Consider the following 24032-nt stretch of genomic DNA (forward strand, 5'->3'; position numbering starts at 1 on the left):
TGATATTCAGGATGGGTGTATCAGTGGGAGTGAGAGGAAGGGGATGCCAGCCCACTTGGCCATTCCCATCATGGGTACCTGCTGATAAAGTTTTTAGAAAGCCAGAGTTGCTAATTTTTAACATGTAATGTGTACCTAATCTTTTTCTTTCCTGGTATTGAGTTACTGATGCAAAGTAGCTTCTCAAAGTTTTCAATACAGCTTACCCACTCCTCTCCTTATGTAGACAAGAAACCTTGAGTTTGCTAAGTGAATGTTAGGCAGTAGGATGTTGGAGCCACAGTGTCCTAGAAGCCAGTCTCTAAATTACCGTGTACAAGATACTCTCGTATCAACAAAGAACACTTGTACTAAACAAGGAACACTTGTACCGTGTTAAGTCACTAACATTTTGTTTTTATTTATTACAGTAGCTAGGGTTGCCTTAACCTACAAAGATATAGACTTAAAACTTTGTAGGGTTTGGTTTCCAGTCTTTACACAACCCTGCTAAATGGTTCTTGGTCCTTATTCCTTCAGGCATGCTTTATTTATCCTTGGTTTCAATGTAATACTTATTCGTTAAAAGTCGACTATTACTATACAGAAGGAAGGCACACGTGAAGTGGAAAGATGCCTGACTTAGGGATGGAATAAACAATGTTCAGGCGCTTTTCTTTGCTGCTGGTTGAGTGATATTAGATAGAATACCTAATCTGAAACTCAATTTCTCATGGTACATCGTGATCATAAGTTACCTCAGTACACTTCCTTAGGTTTTTAAATATTTCTGTTTGTTATTTCATTTGTCTCCTTTTTCATTTATTTCTTGAAAAGACTCTCTTCTGTAGTGATTATCTGACAAAAGTATGATCATCCTACTATTCTCTTTCAATGTCCCTGAACAGAGGGAAGTTCAAGTTGGTGATGTCAAGGAATTTTGCCAAAGTCATAGGGCTGATAAAAAGGCAGCCTCTTAATGTAGGTTTTCTTACTGAAAATACCATGCTTGTTCCTCTTTGCCATAGTATATCTCATCTACAGAAGGGTGAGAATAACATGAAAAAAGAAAAAAGGAATTACATTAGAACTGACTTGACATTCATTATCTATTTTCTTTTCTGAATTTTTGGTATCAGTTTTTATTGGCTTTCCCTCATGAGATCCTGCTCAAGATTCTCTATCAAAAAACAAAAGTATATTCAAGCCTCTTAAATTTTCTTGTTTATAGACAATGTGGTTGCAAGAAACACAAGAAACTGGACTCGTGGGGTGGTGTTAGATTAGCCTTTACTTAATATGTGATTGAAAACTTCATAATTCAAAAGTAAAGATAAAAACAAATATAGAAGAGGTTATAGACTGAATGTTTATGTCCCTCCCAAATTTGTATACTGCAGCTCTAACCCCCAGTTAGATTGTATTTGGAGATGGGACCTTCAGAAGGTAATGAGAGTGGGGACTCTGCAATGCTATTAGGGTTCTTGTAAGAAAAGGAAGAATCAAGTACTATCCATATCCACCCTCCTTCTCTCAAACAGAGAGAAGCGGTTGTCTGAAAGCCAGAAAGAGGGATCTCACCAGAATCTGCTATACTGGCACCCCGATGTGAGAGTTCCAGTCTTCATAACTGTGAGTAATAAATTTCTTTTGTTTAAGCCACCCACACCATAGTATTTTATTACGGTAGCCTGAAATGGCTAAACTAAAGGGCCACAGCGCCTTGATATGTGCCATCGTTCTATCATTGGCTTCTCAGCTAAACTCATAAAACCCAACCATATCACTTCCTCACTCTCCACTCTGGGTGCACACACCTGTGGTCTGGCACCTACCTTCTCTAGACCTCAGAAACTGCAAAAAGTTTACCAATAAACTCTGTTTTGAAAAATCCAGGAGTAAACCTAATTATTACTTAATTTGCTATTTCCTTGGGACTCATTGTTGATGCCTGTTGAGGCACACCATACGTTCTGGATAATTTTTTCCTCTTGAGTTTTATGATAGGAAAATAAAAATATATTCTTTGTTTTTTCTTCTCAGCTGCACTGGCTGTGTCTTTTGGTGTGTTTGCCTTTAATGCAGATGCCTCCCACATGTCCACATTTGGCTGTCTTCTCTTTTCAGCCTTCACACAGTCTAGGAATGATCTCAGTATTGTCCACTATTTCCACCATCCACAGCTTAAACAGTTCTATAAATAGCTGACAAATCCAAAATGTGTATTCTTTCTAGACTTTATTTATTTATTTTTGAGACAGAGTCTCTCTCTGTCGCCCTGGGTAGAGTGCGGTGGCATCATGATAGCTCACAGCAATCTTACATTCTTGAGCTCAACAATCCTCTTTCTTCACCTCCCAAGTAGTTGAGACTGCAGGTGTTTACCACCACTCCTGGCTATATTTTCTATTTTTTAGTAGAGATGGGGTCTCAGTCTTGCTTGGGCTGGTCTTGAACTCCTGAACTCAAACAATCCACTCACTTTGGCCTCCCAAAGTACTAGTCAATAAGTTTTGCCAATTTGACAACTGTAATATTGATACCAGAATTTCTTCTTCAGTAGGTCCTTGGTCTTGGTGGTTCAAAGAATGAATCTACGAACCACAGATCAGCGGTAAGACAGAACCTACTTTACAGAAAAAACACAGAGAAAAAACACCCAAAGCTCCTGGCAGAGAGAAAAACCCAAGTGGGAAGAAATATCCCCTCTCATCCTGGGTTCTTTGTCTAAGGGTATATATGTAGTCTCACAGGTCCTTTCTAGTTACATTAGGCGAGGGCTTGGTAAATAAATGGATACAGTCCCTTCCACTGGGGTAAGGTGAATAAATGCATTAATGAAAGGATACAGTTCATTCATGAAATTGGTCAGACTTAGGAAACTTACATGAAATTGACCAAGCCAAGGAAATGAGGGATACCCTGTTGAGCCACAAGTGCAAGGGGAGGGGGACACTAAGGAGCTGGGGGTCTCCAGCAGTCGTCTGGCCCCTCTGGCTACTGGAGTCTCCTGCTGCCCCCCCACCCCGCCACCTTCCAACCCGCTAGTTCCCCTGCTGTAGCACCAACACCGCCAAGGCGGAGGCGGCAGGTCCTCCTCTCAACTTGGCAGAGCTGGCTGGGGCACCACCGCCTGGTATCAGTATCTTTCTCATCTCTCACATTTTACCACTTAATACCATATTCTGGGCCCTCTTCTTTGGTCATTTGTTGCCTGGAATTTTTCAACATCAATCTCCCTTCCTGCAGTCTTATTTTTTACCAAAAGAGTCTATATACTGGTCTCTGAGCGCTCTTTCCTAAAATGTAATACAGGCTTTCTTCCTTACAGTTCTTCAAAATCTACTCCCATTTTCATCATGTATAATGTTCCCCAAACACTGTGAACAAATGGCATGATCAAATTTGAGATTTTACGATGTTTTATTCTGAAATCTAAATTCAGCATAAAAGATGTTTTTTAAAAAGATGGAGCCTTAGAATATATTTTTGGTATCCTAATGATACTGGGCAGGCAGCCGAGCTGACCAGAGGACCTGCAGTCTCTGCCCTGGGGGTGTTGGTGCCTGGCAGGCAGCAGAGGAACCAACCGTTGAAGTGTAGGCAGGGGAGGCCAGACAACTACTGGAGGGACACCTCCAGGTCGCCAGCTCAGGGAGCTCAGTGGTGTCTCTCCAACCGCCCTTGCATTCTGGCTGAACTGGGAACTCCCCCTTTCCCGGGCCTAGGCCTGGGACCTGAAGGGATTGTATCCGTTCATTTGTTAGACTGTATATACACCCCTATGCAAAAAACTCAGGGGAAGATTTTTTCCTACTTGAAGAAGGAATTCCGGGGTAACACTAATACATACAAAAGTAGTTGTTCATTGTTGCTGATATGGTTATTTTCAGTTTTCTTACCCAGGTAATAGAAGAGATAATTCCAATTTAAGGAAATAGTTGAGTGCAATAATTAAATGCAATAAAATTAAATTTTGTACTTTATCTTTTACCACTTCCACAAATGATCATTATATAGTAGGAAAAAAATCCTCTAATCCCCAAACCATTGAAGCTGTGCCATGCCTCTATACCTTTGAGTGCTTTCTCTACCTGGAATGGTTTTCCTCTGGACGGCTTGGGAAACTGCAACACAGTCTGACACAGTCCCACTGATTTCTCCTGTATGAAATGATTCTTGTTCTCCTCAAGTGGAATTGTTCATTCTCTGTATCACTATACTTAGCTTATTATCATTACTATATATCATTATTGTGTTCTTTGGTTATTTGTTTATATGTCTGCCTCTCAGATTGGTAACTATGTAATCAGCAGAAGCATGTCTGTATGCAGTATTAAAACATTATGGGGAAGACAAAGCTGAATAGGGTATGTCACTTTATACAGAGAAATAGAACCTCTTATGGAAGACAAAATATTTAAATGTCTATAATATGAACGAATATCATGTTAGTGGAATAAACCGCTAACATAACTCAAAGAAAGATAATCTTCCTGCTAAGATGATTACGAGAGGCTTCATGTGGGAAGGAGCTGATGTTGAAGGATAGCTGAGATTTTTGACACCATTCCTCCATGTGGGAGGAATGATCAGGTTGTATCTTGGAGTCTGAAAGAAAGTTGAGGCTTCCAGTTTGGCTGCTGCAGTGTTGGCGCTGCAGAACAGTATGGGAAACAAGTTTAGGAAAACGGAGCCAAGTGGAGAAAACTTTTTTTTTTTGAGATAGAATCTCATTTTGTCACCCTGGGTAGAGTGCTGTGGCATCATAGCTCATAGCAACCTCAAACTCTTGGGCTCAACAATCCTCTTGCCTCAGCATCCCAAGTAGCTGGGACTACAGGTGCCTGCCACAAGGCCCAGCTAGTTTCAGAGACAGTGTCTCGCTCTTGCTCAGGCTGGTCTCCAACTTGTGAGCTCAAACAATCCACCCGCCTCAGTCTCCCAGAGTGCTGGGATTAGAGCTGTGAGCCACTGCCCCCAGCCTGACCTGTAGAAAACGTCTAATGCAAATTTGAGAAATTCAGAGGAGAACGGGGGAAATGGAGACTTGTGTGCAGAAAGAAATAGCTTGATCAGAACTATGAAGATTAAGGTGGAGGAGTAAGTGGGAGTGTGAAGAGCAAACCTGGTGTGAGGAGACTACTGAGGGACACCGCACATTAGCCCAGGCAGGGGGTAAGCAGGGTCTGAGCTACGGGGACGTAATGGGAACAGAGGTGGAGCAAGGATGCCAAGCCAGTACTTAGAAGGCCTGGGCAACTAACCTGTATGGAAAGAAAACTTGAAAAAAGAAGAGAAAAATCATATTTAGAGGTTTTAAAACTATGCTGTTTGAAGAAATTGAGGAAAGTTATGAGATGTTTGGCAAAGGGGGGATAAAGGAGTGTTTTAGTATGACCTTATACTATTGCGTATTTGGGCAAAAGATAAAAAGTGGTTCAAGGCAACAGTGAGTTGACCAAGATGGGATAACATGAACCACTGTAGAAGTTGTTTAAAAATAAATTTAATTATGGTCTGTAATAGTATAAACTTGAAATCCAAAATGCTTTTTACCCCTATTTTTTTTACCCCTATTTTTAAAGTATACATCATAGCCACCCCACATCCTCCCCAACATCCTAGTTAGAATTATTTTTCTTGTTATTATTACTATTTGCCAAATTGAAAAATATGTGACTAAGGCCATCGGGGACTAGGTCACCGATGATCTTGCAGGTGCCACAGGTACGTGACCAAGCCCAGGTCAGATTATCCAAGGCTGGCCCAGACCAGCAACTGCCCATAAGAATTGTGAACTAAATAACTGGCTATTATTTAAACTACTAAATGTTGGGCTGGATAACTTATACAGTCATATTATTTCTTCTTGTATTATAAGATTTGTCCAATTTTATCCATTAGATTGCCCCAAAGGCAGGAGCTATCTTATCTGTGTCGTCATTATTTAAAAATTATGGATACATAATTCTTTTTATTTGTAATTGTTATGGGTATATAATAGTTGTATATCTTTATAGGTTATATGTCATGTTTTGATATAGACATGTGATGTAAATTAACTAAATCAGGGTAATTGGGATATTCATCACGTTAGGCATTTAATATTTCTTTGTGTTGGGAATAATACAATTCTGTTTTTAAGTTATTTTAATGTATACCCTAATTGGTTATTGATTAGTTATTTCATTGTGATGTAAAATATTGCTCATTATATGTAAATATCTAACTATATTTTTGCACCCATTAACCATCCCCACCATGTCCACCCATTCCTGCCTAAAAAAAATTTTTTTTTTTTAAATATCTATCTCTCTCATATGAGTGAGAGCATGTGAGATTTGTCTTTCTGTATTTGGATAATTTCACTTAACGTAATGTTCTCTAGTTCTGTCCATGTTGTTGCAAATGGCAGGGTTTAATTCTTTTTCTTGTCTATATAATGTTACACTGTGTATGTACCACAATTCCTTTCTTTCTTTCTTTCTTTTTTTATTAAATCATAAAGAGGTAGATCATGTATACATTAAGGCATTTAGAGGGTACAATGTGCTGATTTTATAAACAATTTGGAATGCTTACATCAAACTGGTTAATATATCCCTCACCTCATTTACTTAATTATTGTGTTAAGACATTATACTCTATACTTAATAGATCCTAAATGTACCCTTGCTAAATGCACCATAGGTGTGATCCCACCATTCACCCTCCCTCCATCTGACCTCCCCTCTCGCCTCCCATCCCCCTTCCCTCCTGGGCCATAATTGTGATCTATTCTTCATATGAAAGTGAGTGATTATAAATTGGTTTCATAATAGTACTGAGTACATTCGATACTTTTTCCTCCTGTCTTGAGATACTTTACTAAGTAGGATATGTTCCAGCTCCATCCACATAAACATGGAAGAGGTAAAGTCTCCATATTTTTTAAGGCTGCATAATATCCCATGGTATACATATACTACAATTTATTAATCCATTCAAGGGTCTATGGGCACTTAGGCTTCCTCCATGACTTGTCTATTATGAATTGAGCTTCAATGAACAATCTGGTGCAAGTATCTTTGTTATAAAGTGATTTTGGTCTTTTGGATATATACCTAGTAGAGGAATTGCAGGATTGAATGGCAGGTCTCCCTTTAGATCCCTGTGTAGTCTCCATACTTCTTTCCAAAAGGAATGTATTAGCTTACATTCCCACCAGCAGTGCCGAAGTGTTCCCTTTTCTCCATATCCACACTAACATCTATAGTTTTGGAGTACCACAATTTCTTTATCCATTCATCTATTGATGGACACTAAGGTTGAATTCATATCTTGGCTATTATGAATAGTGCTTCAATAAACATGGTAGTTTATTCAGTATCTTTTCAGTATACTGAATTATCCTCCTTTGGATATATACCCAGGTAGCTAGGTCATATGGTAGTTCTGTTTTTAGTTTTGAGTAACCTCCATGTTGTTCTCCATAGTGGTTGCACATTCCCACTAACAGTGCACGTGGGTTCCCCTTCCTCCATATTCTCACCAGCATTCATTAATGCCTTTGTGATAAAAGCTATTTTAATTGGGGTAAGATGTGTTAAAACTTTTTATTTATATTTCTCTGATGACTAATAATGTTGAGCATGTATTCAGATACCTGTTGGCCATCTGTATGTCTTCTTTTGAGAAATATCCATTTAGTTACTCTACCTATTTTTATTTAGATTATTTGATTTTTTTTTTACCAAGTTATTGAAGTTTCTTATGTATTCTGGTTATTAATTCCTAGTCAGATGGGTAGTTTGCAAATATCTCTCCCATTCTGTGGGTCATCTCTTCACTTTGTTGATTGTTACCTTTGCTGTGTTAGTCATTTTTATACAAGTTCCTATTCTAGTACATTTAACTCCATATTAAATTGGTTCCTATTATTATCAGAAAATGTTATCACTTCTTCCCGAAACTGGAATTTAACCAAAGAGAAATATTTGAGAGTCTTTTGGAGGGTAGGTAGGTAGGTAGCAGAACCTTACTCCCATTCTTTGCCTAAATATGACTGTTTGTTGACAGATACTAATACTTGTTGTCACCTAATTTTTTCAAAAAGATTCTCATTCTCAGAGTTCGAGTTAATATATTTCTAATTTCAAAATCATATTTCAACTCCTAGTCCAATTTTGTACAGATTTACCTTTCGGTTCTTGTGTAAAGTAGAAGTTTTCTGAAAGGTACAACACGATATTTAATAGCTACTGCTAGGCAGAGGCAAGCAGAGCATTACTGAAATCAAATTAGTTGGCCAGAAGGGACTGAGCCTGGGAGCATTTTGGATTAAAACTGTTCTCTTCACTGCTGTCTGAAACAATATATTTCAAGTAAAACTGCTTTACATAAAAGTTGTGTTGCAAGTCAATCCTATACAGATTTTTCCCTCTTCTCACAAAACACCTAGCATGTTTTTCCAATAAAAAACAAAGAGTTGGGATTTTGTTTTATCGTCTACGTTAACTTTGTGTATTTCCCATGATGCAATTAAAAATAGCTCACCTGTTTTACACATTGTATTAGAAGTGCCTTTATAAAAATGAGTTACAAAGGTTTATAGGTGTGTATATGCATATGTTTTAATACACAAGTCTATAGCTACTAGAGTAGCTATACTGGAGTATTTTGAAAGGTAAGAAAGAGCTTTTAAATAGCAAAGAAAGAAAAATCGTAGAGGAATACAAACTTATTAAAATCTTCTTGATTCTATTAAAGTGTTACTATTTCAGGAAATGCACTGGAGAAGGTAAATATTCACTTTGAAATCACGAAAACCTGAGGTTAAGTGAAGACACTTCAGAGATTGCATACGTGTATATAGGGCTGAAGCTTTATCACTATGTTTTCATTATTATTATTTTTATTGTTGGGGATTCATCGAGAGTACAAAGAACCAGGTTATACTGATTGGATTTGTTAGGTAAAGTCCCTCTTAGAATTATGTTCTGCCCCCAAGAGGTGTGTCTACACACCATGACCCCGCATCGCCTCCTTCCTTCCCTCTCTCTGCTCCCATCTCTCCTTTCCCTACCATGTACTAGGTCATTGATATATCAGTAAGAATTATATTGCAGCCTGTAAATGTAGGAAATGAGAGACATATGCCTTAAGTAAACTTTAATTTTACGTTTTTTTTCTTCAAAAACATTTGATATGTGGTTCTGATGAAATGAGATAATGAGAAAAAAGAAAATATTGCTCAAGAAAGGGAAAATGAATCAGGGCTTTTTCTAAAAAACTTTTTTTTTCACAAAATTATTTCCAGGTTTCTGCTTTAACTCAAACAATGGGATTAGCACCTTGAAATCTAAAGAAATACAAAAGAAATATTTACTTAATAGTAAATGATTACTATTAAGATGTCATTTTGACAGTTGTAGGAATTTATCAACATTAAAATGACCGTTTTTTTTTTTTAAATTTAACTACGTGGAAATGTAGTTAAAACAAGTATGACATTGAGATATATGCTCTCTTAAGAATTAATTTTAATGCAAGAATAAAAAAGGTTAGTTTGTGGAAGACTGTAATCAGAATTTAAAACAGTTAAATTTCATGAATGCAGACTTTATTAATAGCAGATTTGTGAACATTGGGTTAGGGCTTGGGTTAAAATTAAACTTTAGATGATTTCATAGTTTTCTTTATAGAGGTCCTTCACCTCCTTCGTTAGGTATACTCCTAGGTATTTCATTTTCTTTGAGACTATGGTGAAGGGAGTTGTGTCCTTAATTAGCTTCTCATCTTACTGTTATTGGTGTACACAAAGGCTACTGACTTGTGGACATTGATTTTATATCCTGAAACATTACTGTATTTTTTGATGACTTCTAGGAGTCTTGTGGTTGAGTCTTTGGGGTTTTCTAAGTATAAGATCATGTCGTCAGCAAAGAGGGAGAGTTTGACCTCCTCTGCTCCCAAAGAAAACTATGAAATCCTCAGAAAGGAAATAGCAGAGGATATTAACAAATGGAAGAACATGCCATGCTCATGGATGGGAAGAATCAACATTGTTAAAATGTCTATACTTCCCAAAGCAATCTACCTATTCAATGCCATTCCAGCAAAATACCAACATCATACTTTCAAGATTTGGGAAAAAATGATTCTACGTTTTGTATGGAACCGGAAAAAACCCCATATAGCTAAGGCAGTTCTCTGTAACAAAAATAAAGCTGGGGGCATCAGCATACTACAAAGCCATAGTGCTCAAGACAGCATGGTACTGGCACAAAAACAGAGACATAGACACTTGGAATCGAATTGAAAACCAAGAAATGAAACTAACATTTTACGACCACCTAATCTTTGATAAACCAAACAAGAACATACCTTGGGGGAAAGACTCCCTATTCAATAAATGCTGTTGGGAGAACTGGATGTCTACATGTAAAAGACTGAAACTGGATCCACACCTTTCCCCACTCACAAAAATTGATTCAAGATGGATAAAGGACTTAAACTTAGGGCATGAAACAATAAAAATCCTCCAAGAAAGCACAGGAAAAACACTGGAAGATATTGGCCTGGGGAAAGACTTCATGAAGAAGCTGCCATGGCAATTGCAACAACAAAAATAAACAAATGGGACTTCATTAAACTGAAAAGCTTCTGTACAGCTAAGGAGACAATAACCAAAGCAAAGAGACAACCTACACAATGGGAAAGGATATTTGCATATTTTCAATCAGACAAAAGCTTGATAACTAGGATCTATAGAGAACTCAAATTAATCCACATGAAAAAAGCCAACAATCCCTTATATGAATGGGCAAGAGACATGAATAGAACTTTCTCTAAAGATGACAGACGAATGGCTAACAAACACATGAAAAAATGTTCATCATCTCTATATATTAGAGAAATGCAAATCAAAACAACCCTGAGATATCATCTAACCCCAGTGAGAATGGCCCACATCACAAAATCTCAAAACTGCAGATGCTGGCGTGGATGTGGAGAGAAGGGAACACTTTTACACTGCTGGTGGGACTGCAAACTAGTACAACCTTTCTGGAAGGAAGTATGGAGAAACCTCAAAGCACTCAAGCTAGACCTCCCATTTGATCCTGCAATCCCATTACTGGGCATCTACCCAGAAGGAAAGAAATCCTTTTATCATAAGGACACTTGTACTAGACTGTTTATTGCAGCTCAATTTACAATCGCCAAAATGTGGAAACAGCCTAAATGCCCACCAACCCAGGAATGGATTAACAAGCTGTGGTATATGTATACCATGGAATACTATTCAGCCATTAAAAAAAATGGAGACTTTACATCCTTCGTATTAACCTGGATGGACGTGGAAGACATTATTCTTAGTAAAGCATCACAAGAATGGAGAAGCATGATCGGTGGGATCACACCTGTGGTGCATATTACAGGGGTATTTGCGAAACTTGGTAAATGTAGAATGTAAATGTTTTGGCACAGTAACTGAGATAACGCCGGAAAGGCTATGTTAACCACTGTGATAAAAATGTGTCAAATGGTTTATGAAGAAAAAAAAAAAAAAAAAAAGAATGGAGAAGCATGAATCCTATGTACTCAATTTTGATATGAGGACAATTAATGACAATTATGGTTATGGGGGGGGAAACAGAAAGAGGGAAGGAGGGACGTGGGTGGGGCCTTGGTGTGTGTCACACTTTATGGGGGCAAGACATGATTGCAAGAGGGACTTTACCTAACAATTGCAATCAGTGTAACCTGGCTTATTGTACCCTCAATGAATCCCCAACAACAACAAAAATAAATAAATCAAAAAAAAAATTAAACTTTAGAAATTTTTTCATCAGATATTTTGAGGAAAATGTTGAAATCAATTGAAAAATCAAAATAATAATATTAAAAATACTCATTAAACTTTACCATGATTTACCAGTTGTTAACACTTGGCCACATCTCTCTCTTCCCTCCCTCCCTCCCTCCCTCCCTCCCTCCCTCCCTCCCTCCTTCCTTCCTTCCTTCCTTCCTTCCTTCCTTCCTTCCTTCCCACAGTCTCACTATGTCACCCTGGGTAAAGTGCTATGACATCACAGCTCACAGCGACCTCAAGGTCTTGGGCTTAAGTGATTATCTTGTTTCAGCCACCCAAGTAGCAGGGACTACAGGTGCCCACCCCAACGCCGGGCTATTTTTTGGTTGTAGTTGTCATTGTTGTTTGGCAGGCCCAGGTTGGATTTGAACCTGCTAGCTTCAGTGTATGTGGCTGGCGCCCTAGCCACTTAGCTATAGGCGCCGAGCCTTCATGTCCTTTTTCTAAAAAATCTTTGGAAAGTACATTGGTGACAACAAGAAGCTTATTCCTTTAGTATTTTAGTAGGTAACTGACCATGATCTAGTCACAAGTACATTATCACACACAAAACATTTAAATATTGATACAGTAAAAATATCTAATATGTACTCCATTCTCATATTTACCCAGTTGAGCTTCCATGTCTTTTTAGCTGCTCTTTTCTTATGTTCAATTTCGAATGTGATTAATGATCCCATAGTGTGTTTATTTGTCCTGGGTCTTTAAACTTCTTTAATTTAGGACATTCTCTTAGGCTTTGTTTTTTCATGAATATGACATCTATTTATTTATTTTTACTTTTTTTCTTTTTTTAAATTTCAGGTTGATGTGAGGGTATAAAGAACCAGGTCACAATATTTCAATATTTGAATTTGTTAGTTAAAGTCCATCTTCTAGTTGTGTCCTGTACTCAGAGGATGTGCCCTACACCCCTACATTGTGCTCATTAAGTGGAAGCACACCAATCCCTCCTCCGTCCCCCTTTCTTTGTTCCCCTTCCCCCCAACTTGATTTGTATTGAATTTTTCTCTTATGTGGTTGTGAATTTGATTATCTACTGGCTTCATATTATAGTATTGAGTACATTGGATATTTACTTTTCCATTTTTATGATAGTTTACAAAGAAGAATGTGTTTCAACTCCATCCACCTTAATACAAAAGATGTAAAGTCTCCATCTTTTTATGGCTGAATAGTAGTCTATGGTGACACATACCAAAGTCGTTAATCCCCTCCCGAATTGATGGGCATTTAGGTTGTTTCCACATCTTGATGGTTGTAAATTCATCTGCAATAAACCATCTAGTGCAAATGTCTTTATGATAAAATGATTTTTTTTCTTCAGGGTAGATGCCTAGTAATGAGATTGCAGGGATAGGAGGTGTAATTTGAGTTCTTTGAGGATTCTCTATACTCCTTTTCAAAGAGGCTGTGTTTGTTTGCAGTCCCATCAACAGTGTAAAAGTGTTCCCCTCTCATCAGATTGATGCAGCATCTACAATTTTGGGACTTCGTGATGTGGGCTATTCTTACTGGGGTTATGTGATAGCTCAGGGTGGTTTGGATTTGCATTTATCTGATGATTAGGGAAATGAGCATTTCTTCATATGTTTGTTAGCCATTCATTTGTCTTCCTCAGAGAAGGTTCTGTTCATGTCTCTGGCCCAGGGATAGATGGGATTATTTACTCTTTTTTCGTTGATTAATTTGAGTTCTCTATAGAAATGAACTGAATTGTATCCAAATTGTTGGAGTATGACTGACTAGTCATTGTAATCTCCAGTATGCCATAGAGAATTTGTAGTAGAAGCTGTAACTCATCAATTCAAATAAGAAAAACCATAGGGGACCTTTGGTGGTTCAAACTCTTCTGCTATTCCTGTGTGGTACTAAGGCATCATCTCCAGGTTTTACCTATAAAATGTACCTACAGTATCACATGCCACATTCTAATTGGTGGGAAGACTATACTGTAGTGTATGTTGCAGACATTACTAAAAAATGAGAACATATGAGGACCAAAGTTTTGCAAGTTTTATCTAATAAATCAGAAAATTTTTCTAGAGAAAAAACTATTTTCTGTACAAGTAGTTTTTATGCAATGGGCTGTGTTCTTCTAAAATTCATTTATTGAAATCCTGACTCCCAAAATAATAGCATGAAGATGTGTAGCCTTTGGAGGTGTTTAGGTGGTGAAAGTGGGGCCTTCAGGACTGGGGTTAGTATCCCTTAAAAAGAGGCTCCAGGTAGGTTTCTATCCCTTTTTCTACCATGTGAGAATAAAATGAATAGGAGATTACCTACAATCCAGAAGAAGGCCCTCATCAGAACCGAACCTTGCTGGTGCCCTGTTCCTGGACTTCCAGATAAAGTAAATTTCTATTGTATAAAAGCCACTCTATCTATGGTATTTTGTTGTCACTCAAAGATGGTGAAAAAATTAAATTTAGGGTGACTCAAGCCCATAATCTTAACATTCTGGGAGGCCAGTGTAGGAGGATCACATGAGGTCAGGAGTTCCAGATCTGCCTGTGCAAAGCAGGTCTCCGTTTCTACCAAAATTAGAAAAAATTATCCAGGCAGGGTGTGCATGCCTGTGATCCCAGCTACTCAGGGGTCTGAGGCAGGAGGATCGTCTGAGCCCAGGAATTTGAGATTGCAGTGAACTGGGCTATGACCATGACACTCTAGCCTGGGTGATGGAATGAGAGAGACAGTGTCTCAAAGAACAAACAAACAAAGGAAGGTTAAATTTAAAGCTAACTTTGAAATGAAAAAGTTGGCTTTGATAAAATTTAGTACATGTATAGGAAAATAGGCTTTAGTGGGAGGGAACAAGTAATGTATTGTTGATTCAAACACTTAGAGCAAGGTAAAATGGAAAAGTTTAACTGGAATTTCTAGAGTTCTCACAAGAGAATGACTTGCTTGGGGTAGGGAAGTAAAGATGTTGAAAAACATACGATAATTTATTGGTATTGGGGTTTTCAAAGTATTTGAGGGGAAGTCTTGTTTTGACAATTAAGTTCAGACGAACACCTATTTTATTAATATTACTCATACAGACAGGTACTCCAGTGTAAAGAAGAATCGTAAAGGGAGTTGAAAATATTTTGCTTAAAGAAAAGATGTACATTATGCTTGCAAGTACATTTTTTGGAGAATAATAATATACATTGATAATTTTTTAATGCTCGTCTTTCCCTGAAAAGGATTTAAACGTCAATGAAAAACAAGAAAAATCCAAGGGAGAGGTTATCTGTCTCATTGCTGGGCTGAATTAAACCAGGCACAATACTTTAAGTTTGTTGGCTCCAAACCAGAATTTTTCAAGATTAAGTTTGACGGCTGTTTTATATCCAGCCAAAATTTATTATCTCTAGAAACAATATGTATGTCTTTTTCAATTACGGAAATTCTACATGATCCTGGATATAATACTTCACAGAAAGAACTAAATTCATTTTTTTTTTTTCTAAATTCATTGTTAATCATTTCCCTGATGTGGCAAACTGATTTATAGGAAAAGGGTTTTTCTACTCACAGAAAAGAGGTAACAATCAGGGAGCTGCCACCCCATATAAATACACAGAAAATTGCAAAGCAGAGATTTTGAGTTATGGGCAGGAACAATAAGAGCCGTAGTTCTGTCTGTGTGAGAGCCCATAGCTGGAGTCTTTCCCTTTCCTCCAAGCCAGTATGGACGGGATATGACACAGACACATGAATGTAGGTTGCCCGGTATACTATGGTTCATAGTCTTACCTGGTAAAGACACTGAGCTGAGGTAATCATTTCTCCTGGAAATTTGAATGGAGGGACAGAGAGAAAATTTAGCTGTTAATTTCTACCTCTCCTCAAAAGTACTGGAAGATTTAGGTGTGTGGAAAACAGAATGATTCTACATAGGAGGAAGGGTGAAAGCAGAAGTATAGCACTCAGAATGTGTATAGAAATCGTAGGCACAGGAAAAGGAAAATAAAAGAAGAAATACAGGTTCGGCGCCTGTGGCTCAAGTGGCTAAGTCGCCAGTCACATAACATTTGAGCTGGAGGGCTCGAATCCAGCCCGGGCCTGCCAAACAACAATGACGGCTGCAACCAAAAAAAAAAAAAAATAGCCGGGCGTTGTGGCAGGCTCCTGCAGTCCCAGCTACTTGGGAGGCGGAGGCAGGAGAATCATTTGAGCCCGGGAGTTGGAGGTTGCTGTGAGCTGTGATGTCACAGCACTCTACCCAGGGCGACAGCTTGAGGCTCTGTCTCAAAAAAAGAAGAAGAAATACAAATGGTGATGACTCAACAGGGAATTTCATATCGCAGCGACTGAGAAATAAGGGTCTACAGGATATAGGGGATCAATAACCGAGGAGTGTGAATTCTGTCCAATTCAGCAGTAATCCAAGATCTCTGTAAACCATAAAGCAAGAGTGTTATGGTCAGAGCAGGGTCCCTGGGACGTAATGCGGAAATGATGTGGAGGAGAGCAGAGAGGAGAGGTACCTGCAGAGAGAGATTCCTGGGGGCGGGGTTGGAGGCTAGCCAGAAAAATTCACCCCACCAAACAGAACCTTGATTGGATACTGTTAATGTTCCCTTCTCTTTACTTCATTTCTTTCTTGCTTCTATCTGACTTTATTCCATTCTGTAACATTTCCTTTCTATCTCCCATCCTTCTGTTCCTCACTCCTGTTACTCCGTGGTCATATCCACTGTCACAAAATTTCTTGAAGTGTGAGTCCTTCTAAACTGCTCCATTTCTCATCTCACTCGTTGGATTTTTCTGAAAAAATAGCCTGTACTTTTTATTTTATTCTTAAGCGTATACATTAATCTAAAATACGGGAGGTGGTGTTTTCTCTAGTGTATAAAAGCTTCATCACTATTCGGAAATCATTTGGCTGTAAAAATGTCAATTCAGTTTTCAAATACTGTTTGGTATGTCTTTTATTTCTCTTTCAGAAATATCCTTATCAACTTTGCTCCTCGTATATTGTTATAGCGAAGGATATTAAAGAATCTAAAGATTTGCCTTTAATATGATAAGTACACAAGAATACTAATACCAGAGAAGCACAACTATAAAGATGCTAAAAGTCATAACAAAATAAAGGGAAGAAAAGGAAAATATGTTTAATTCTGAGAATGTTCACTCTTTGATACATATGTAAGTGAGTCTTAGCATTATGGAGGAATTTCTTTAATGAATCATCCTCAGGTTCATTTAAGAGTTAAGTATCAAAAGATCATTTATTTCATTCTTTTAAAATTTTGGGTTAGTATGAGGGTACATATGATTAGCTTACATTATTTACCATTTGTAAGGTAAAGCCCAAAGTCTGAGTTGTAGTTGAATCCTTCACCCAGGAAAATAATTATTTTTCCAACCACAAGGCTGAGAGACAAAGATACTTAAGTCCACAATGCTGAAGGCTAGTTGAGAGATAACAGGAAATGAAGAGAAAATGACTCCTGGCTTTATGAAGGTAAACTGGAAATACAGACGTGATTTATTAAAAATTCATCTATTCACAAGTTTTCAACACTTCCTTTGGGTGAATTCAGATGTTATATTCATTTCATTTATCCATTAGGAACTCTCCCTTCAATTCCTTGCCTATTCTGTCTATGTATGAGGCTGATTTTCAGAGGGATTTTTTGTGGAATTAAGAAAAAGTTATTTACAGTGATGTGTTCATCTATGTTTGAGAACAGTAGATACGAGCTCTCCTCCCTCCATCATCTTACCAGTAAACTGGAATTAAGGGATGAGAATGTTATTAGTTGCTGGCTCACCACTCCGATATCTCCAGCTACTATAATTTTGATGCCCTTCTCCCTTTATTTCTACCATATAACACCAGAGATATTCAAGTCTATGTAAACCTCCCCTATAAAACTGCATGCGCATCTTTGATTTCAGAAGTGGTAGTGGAGAGTGCCTTATCAGGTTAGTGGTCACTGGACACCTGCAGAAACTTGAAATTGTTATTGACAAATTGTCAGGTTGCGCAAGGTTGATTTTATGCCATTTACACTTTTCCCTTCTTTCTATGTTCTGGTTTTGTCTTAACCCTTTAGGACATGCTCTTCATAGTGAATGTTGTTTTCTTGTCTGTGCCTTTTCCTTTTTTTCATGAGTTCTTATCCTTTATCTCTCAAAAATCACCTCAAAATTAATTCTTACAAGGAGATGTTCACCATTGGCTTGGCTTGATGCTTTTGATAACTTTCTTGTTACAGTTTTCCCAGATGAACTTGGAGCTCCATTCAGCTGTCCTACATTGAATTCACTTAGGTGCTATTCTTTCTCGTGTACTTGCGTTATTGGTTCAGTGTAGGTTCTTACACATATAGTTTTAAGAATTCCTGAAGTCAGAAAGTGTGTCATGGATCCATTATACTGTCCTGTGTCTCCACAGGGTCTTTTCTCAGTCCAGAAACATTGCTGGCTGGCTGCCCGGCACCAGAATGCAGCAACCCCTTCAGAGAAATGTCTTTTAACAAGATAAACATTCCTTAGAGAGCCCAGGAATTTTCCAGAAATTCCCTCATGTGCCTACTTTAGTCCAAAATTTAGTCCTGAATGCTACTCTAGAGGCGTACTTGACTGTGTCATTTTCCAGCCACTGAGGCCATCCTGGAAATTCTGAGCTCCTGTTGTTTTTCTTTTCCTGCTTTTGCTTCGATAGTCGAGCTCACACGCTGCCAATGATTTCCATAATATGACAGTCTGTGAATGTTAATATTACTCAAATTAAAATGTCTGTTTCTTTGTGTCTAATCCTCACCGATCCCCTGCTGAGTCCTACGCCTGGGCTGTGAAAAGTCCCCCAAATTGTGCAGCTGTTTAATGGCTCTCACTTATTCACTGCAGCACTCATAAATGACAGATCACAGAAAAGCAGCAACTCAGATGTCAAAACAGACATTGAAATTTTCATGAAAATCCGCAAGGCCAGAGCCGTCCTGGCTTTTTTCTCTTAATTGCATCAGTGAAGAGATGGCATGATTTACCTTGGCCACTACTGAAATGCAAATGAGCGTGAACTTGAAGATCCTGGGGGTGGGGAGCTTTTCCAAAACCGGCTCATAGAATACCAGAAGAATAAACTGAACCCTACTATCTATTACTATGCACCAAGCACTCTACTAGGCACTTTCATATAATTGTCTAAGTATATTAAATCAAATCTTTTTGTACCTAAAACTTTTTTTTTTTTCTCCTTCCTATGTGGGTCTTACCCTTTCCTGAGATAATAACCAAAGTAGTGTGTTGAGGAGAAAAGTCTCAGGAACCTTGTAGGAGTTTACTTCACCACCTGTGGGCTCTCGGACACAATTGATAATGACAGTACTATGGTGCAATGCAACTCTCAAAGTAAAATTGATGAACCTGGAGCTCTAGTGTACAACATGAAGACTACAATTAATAACAGGGCATTGCAGTCAGCATTTTTGCTAAAAGAGTAGATTACAGCTGCTCTTACCATAGGGAGGAAAAATGAGTAACTATGTTAGATGATGAATATGTTCATTTGATTCACTATATTAACCATTTTTCTACCTATTAATACATGTATCTTATAACATCACATTGTGTGCTTTAAATATATGTAACAAAATTTATTAATATTAAATAAGATAAAGTTAATGAGTGACAATTGTTTAAGCGACAAGGTAACTTTTGAATCATTCCCACATCATAAATAATATGCCTTACATATATAATTTATTTTTATCTATTTTTTAATTATTATTATTAAATCATAGCTGTGTACATTAATGCGATCATGGGGCACCATAAACTGGTTTTATAGACCATTTGACACATTATAATTTATTTAAAAAAATTCTCTTTATGACAAAAATAAACAACAAAATTGGAAAGAATGTGAAACAAAAATAAGAAATTAACAAACTTTTGTCTTTCTTCAACAGAGACAGCCATGTTCAACAATGTATAGGCAGCTCTTGCTATGTAACATCATTCTAACACGGGGAAGTTTGAAAGAAGAATCATTGAAATCACTCATTGTCTACAAGCCAGTTTAGGGCATACTGATCTAGGTGAGGTTTGTTTCCAGGTCTTGAGCCTGTCGGTTAGATACTTAGATTTTGTTGAATCGGTGCAAATATATGTCTTGTGTGTTGTTATCTGGTCATTACAGCTATTTTCCAAGTGGTTCAAGGGAACCTATGCAATATTCCAGTCATAATAAAAACAGTTCTTCTCATCTGCATAAGGCAGGAAAGTTTTTAAGGTAGATACATATTCATATAACTTGAGACAAGACCTTCTCCCTCTCCAACCCCAGTTCCTATATTTTCACTCATCTCCTTCATTATCCTTTATTAACTATGTCCTTTGCCTTTATTGTGCTCACTTATCTCCTGTCCTAGTCTTCAGTTCCTATATTGACAAGAGATGCTGGAGAAATCTCAAAACTGAGTCCTCTTTAGATTTTTACTCTCTCGAGTTTTGAAAAAGGGTAATTTAGCAATCTTTTATCTTACCCATGACCTCTTCCACTCTTTTCTGTTGTTACTATAGTTCTTTACAGTAATTTTCATCCATGACTCATGTCCTAACCCATTTTATTTCTCCAAGTGGTAGAAATCATCTGTTTTGTCCGTATCAGGAGAACGGATGCAGTTGCCCACAGGTACCACGTTCTTCTTCATCCTGAAGTTTTGGTGCTTTACTTTCCTTGTCCTGGAGTCTGCACGCCTCTCCTCTCTCTCAGAAGCTCAAAATACACCATTCGTTCAACCTTGTTCTTTCTAAATATGTACTTTAAAACACTCATGTCAATGAATTATATTTGTTCGTATGTCATTCATTGAAAGTGAGCACCTGGCGTGTGGCCGTTTTAGGACTGTAGCATCCATCACACTAGTTTTCTGAACCCTGCACTAGCAGCCCAATCCCAACTGCCCCAACCAGGATGTGGTCTGGAATGAGATGGAGTGATCATCACTTTCCTCAGCTTTTGGCAGAGGCTGAGCTAAAATGCAAGGTGAGAGATGGAGAAACGAGTCCATTTGGTCTTTGAAGGTGGAGGTTCTGGTGCCAAAGTTGAGATCAAGAGGGCACTAGTTGCAAAAGACAGGCACATATCATGGTAGGGTAAGATCTACTGGGTTGTCAGGTTGTTGGTGAATATTTGAAGATCGTTTCCCATTTATGGAACCCTACCAAATCCTTCACCGACTGAGTGAATTAGGTATGACAAGTATTGTGAGTTCATTTTTAGCAAGTATATTTGATATTTGATTCAATAACTCAAAATAAGAACATCAAAGCACCCACACTCAAACTTAGGTCTTCTGTATTCAAGCAAGTTCTATCCATAGCGTTGACAGTGAGGTTTTGAATTTATTCCAGAGAAAAACCTTGTCACATGCAAGTCTCTGCTACCCCCACCACCTGCTTCATACTCTTTTCACAAATATCTTAACTTCCTTAAAAATACCCTATTAGGCACATCTCAAGAATGGCAAGATGTATTTATGAAAAGTTCCAAAGTGTCACAAAAATATCACAATGGGCACAAATGTAGATAGCTGCATATCCAAACCTGTAAACATCTCTTGCCTTAGAATAAATTGGAAATTAAATTTGCAGTTTCAAAACCAAGGTGCTTTTGTTTCATCTACTTGAGTTTTCCCAAGAGGTTCTTTTCTTTTCTATCTTCAATATCTCTTTTTTATTTTCCTGACCTGATCCCAATCTTTAACTTTACATTTAAATATCGCCATGAGGCCACAAGGAATGATTTTTTTATTCACCCAACTCAATTTTATGAGAGGGTGTCATGATGTAATTTGAACTTATGTTATTAAGAAGTGGTAATTAGGGCGGCGCCTGTGGCTCAGTCGGTAAGGCGCCGGCCCCATACACCGAGGGTGGCGGGTTCAAACCCGGCCTTGGCTGAACTGCAACCAAAAAATAGCCGGACGTTGTGGCGGGCGCCTGTAGTCCCAGCTACTTGGGAGGCTGAGGCAAGAGAATTGCCTAAGCCCAGGAGTTGGAGGTTGCTGTGAGCTGTGTGATGCCATGGTACTCTACCGAGGGCTATAAAGTGAGACTCTGTCTCTACAAAAAAAAAAAAAGAAGTGGTAATTAAATTTCATTTTAGTTGTTTAAACTTTGCCTTTTGACTGAATTGCTGTGTTAAGCTGAGATATTTGTCAAAATTCCACTCAATCTTTAATATCATTTCAAATCATCTCTTCTCCTTTCCACTTGAGTAATTTCTGCTTCTTTTGTTTAAGCCATCAATTCTTTATACTACGTTGAGATAAATCTGATGTTTATCCATCTCCTGTGTAAACCAGGTTTTTCTTTACAATATCCTGCCAGGGCTTTGTTTGGCCAACACTTATCGCATACATGCGAAGTAAATGGATGAGGGCTAAAGGCTCAAGGGGATTATTAAGAAAATAGATGCAAAATGAAGGAATATTGATGAAATCTAACTGATAGCCACAGTGACTTTGTAGGCCATATGTTATCACAAACCATCACTGTTAGGAGTCTGGGGAAAAAAAAAAAACAATAAACAAACACTGGAATAAAGACATTAGTTTTCTTTCTGCAGTGATCACCTGCTGATTACATCATTCTGGAAAAAATTAGCAAAAACATCAGTTTTGAGTTAATGTGTTGAGGGCAGAGGTGTAGAACAATGCCCATTTTAGTCATTGAAGCTGATGGAAAGTGTGAACAGTGCTTAGGGCAGAAAATCACCCAGAATTACCTGCAAATTTATTATTCACCAAGCCCTAAATAAGGCCCAGTTTAATGCAATAGGAAGTACATTTCAAATGGATTTCTTTTTCTATCCATCTGCCTCAATCTAATTTATAATTTGCAATTATAAGCATTTCATTAATCAGTTAACAAGGCATATTTATAAGGCACATTAATTCATAGGTTACAACAGCAAACTGACTTTATTTTAAAGGCAATCTTAGTATTTTAGCAAGGAAAACCTAATGCTGTTTATTCCAGTGCTCAGTTTTACAATTAAGTGTTGGACTGGGAATCAGGTTTAAGATGTAAATCAACTAGTGTGCTAATAAATGCTTTAGTGTATTATTAATAGTTTAAAGAAGTGAATCGTTGATTGAGTCTGCATGAAATATGATAGATGCAACATGAATACCTACATTTTAAAAATACAGACGCCATAGAAGAAATGGTTAAAGAATTAATCTTTCATACTAGCATGTTAAATTCTTGCCTTTGTCATCTCTGGGAAATGTGATCATAATAACTTGCCTATTGCTACATAATCAGGAGAAATGATATAATCTTTAAGTTCTTAGAAACATTTGCAATCAACTCTTCTAGAAACAGTTAAGTTACTGAATAAGCATTTTGGAAAAGATAATGTAATTCTGGTTTTCTGCACCTGTGAATTATAGATCTAAATTGTGTGACTGATGGTGAATAATTATCCCAAGTAAACTTCAATGTAATCATATGTTAGCTTACTTTTTTGATCTGAAAGTCTACTGATACCAGGAACATTTTGAATCTCTGGGCTAATATATGAGCTTCCTTTTCAAGTTCTCATCTGTTAAATTGAGTCAAAAGCCATGCCAGATCTTAGGCCCTTGGACGATTTTTTTCTGATAAGTTTTTTTTTCTTCTTATTTCTTTTTTAACCTTGCTCTGCCTTTCTGAGTCAAAATAGAGTTCTTATTAACTCTTTTACCTTACCTGGCATTGACTATATCTCATTAAGTGTGAAAAATATTATCAGAAGCATAATCAATGTTTTCTGAAACTCCCATGTCCTACCAGTTAATCCAAAACCTTATGGTTCAATAGCAAATCTGACTTGATAATTATAACCCTACTATGATTTTAAAGAGGCCCAGAAATATGTAAAACATGTAAATATGACTTTATATCTTCCATCCAGTAGCACTGTATGTGATCAGCATCTCGTGCCTGGAGCTTTAGCAGGAAGTATTGAGTAGCTTTCAAATAATGCTGCCAGTAGTAAAATGTTGGATTTTGCTGCAGGTAAAATGTGTCCTATCAAATAATAATCAGCAGCCAATTCACTTGTGCATTCAAGGAGAGAATTCACATTTGGCAAGTCATAAACCAACAGAGACATTAACACTGATTGGAACATTCTTACTCCTCCTGAACACTTGTCACACACATTCCTGGAAACACCACAGTTCGGATATTTATT

Source organism: Nycticebus coucang, chromosome 16, assembly GCF_027406575.1.
Source record: "Nycticebus coucang isolate mNycCou1 chromosome 16, mNycCou1.pri, whole genome shotgun sequence".
Classification (NCBI taxonomy): Eukaryota; Metazoa; Chordata; class Mammalia; order Primates; family Lorisidae; genus Nycticebus; species Nycticebus coucang.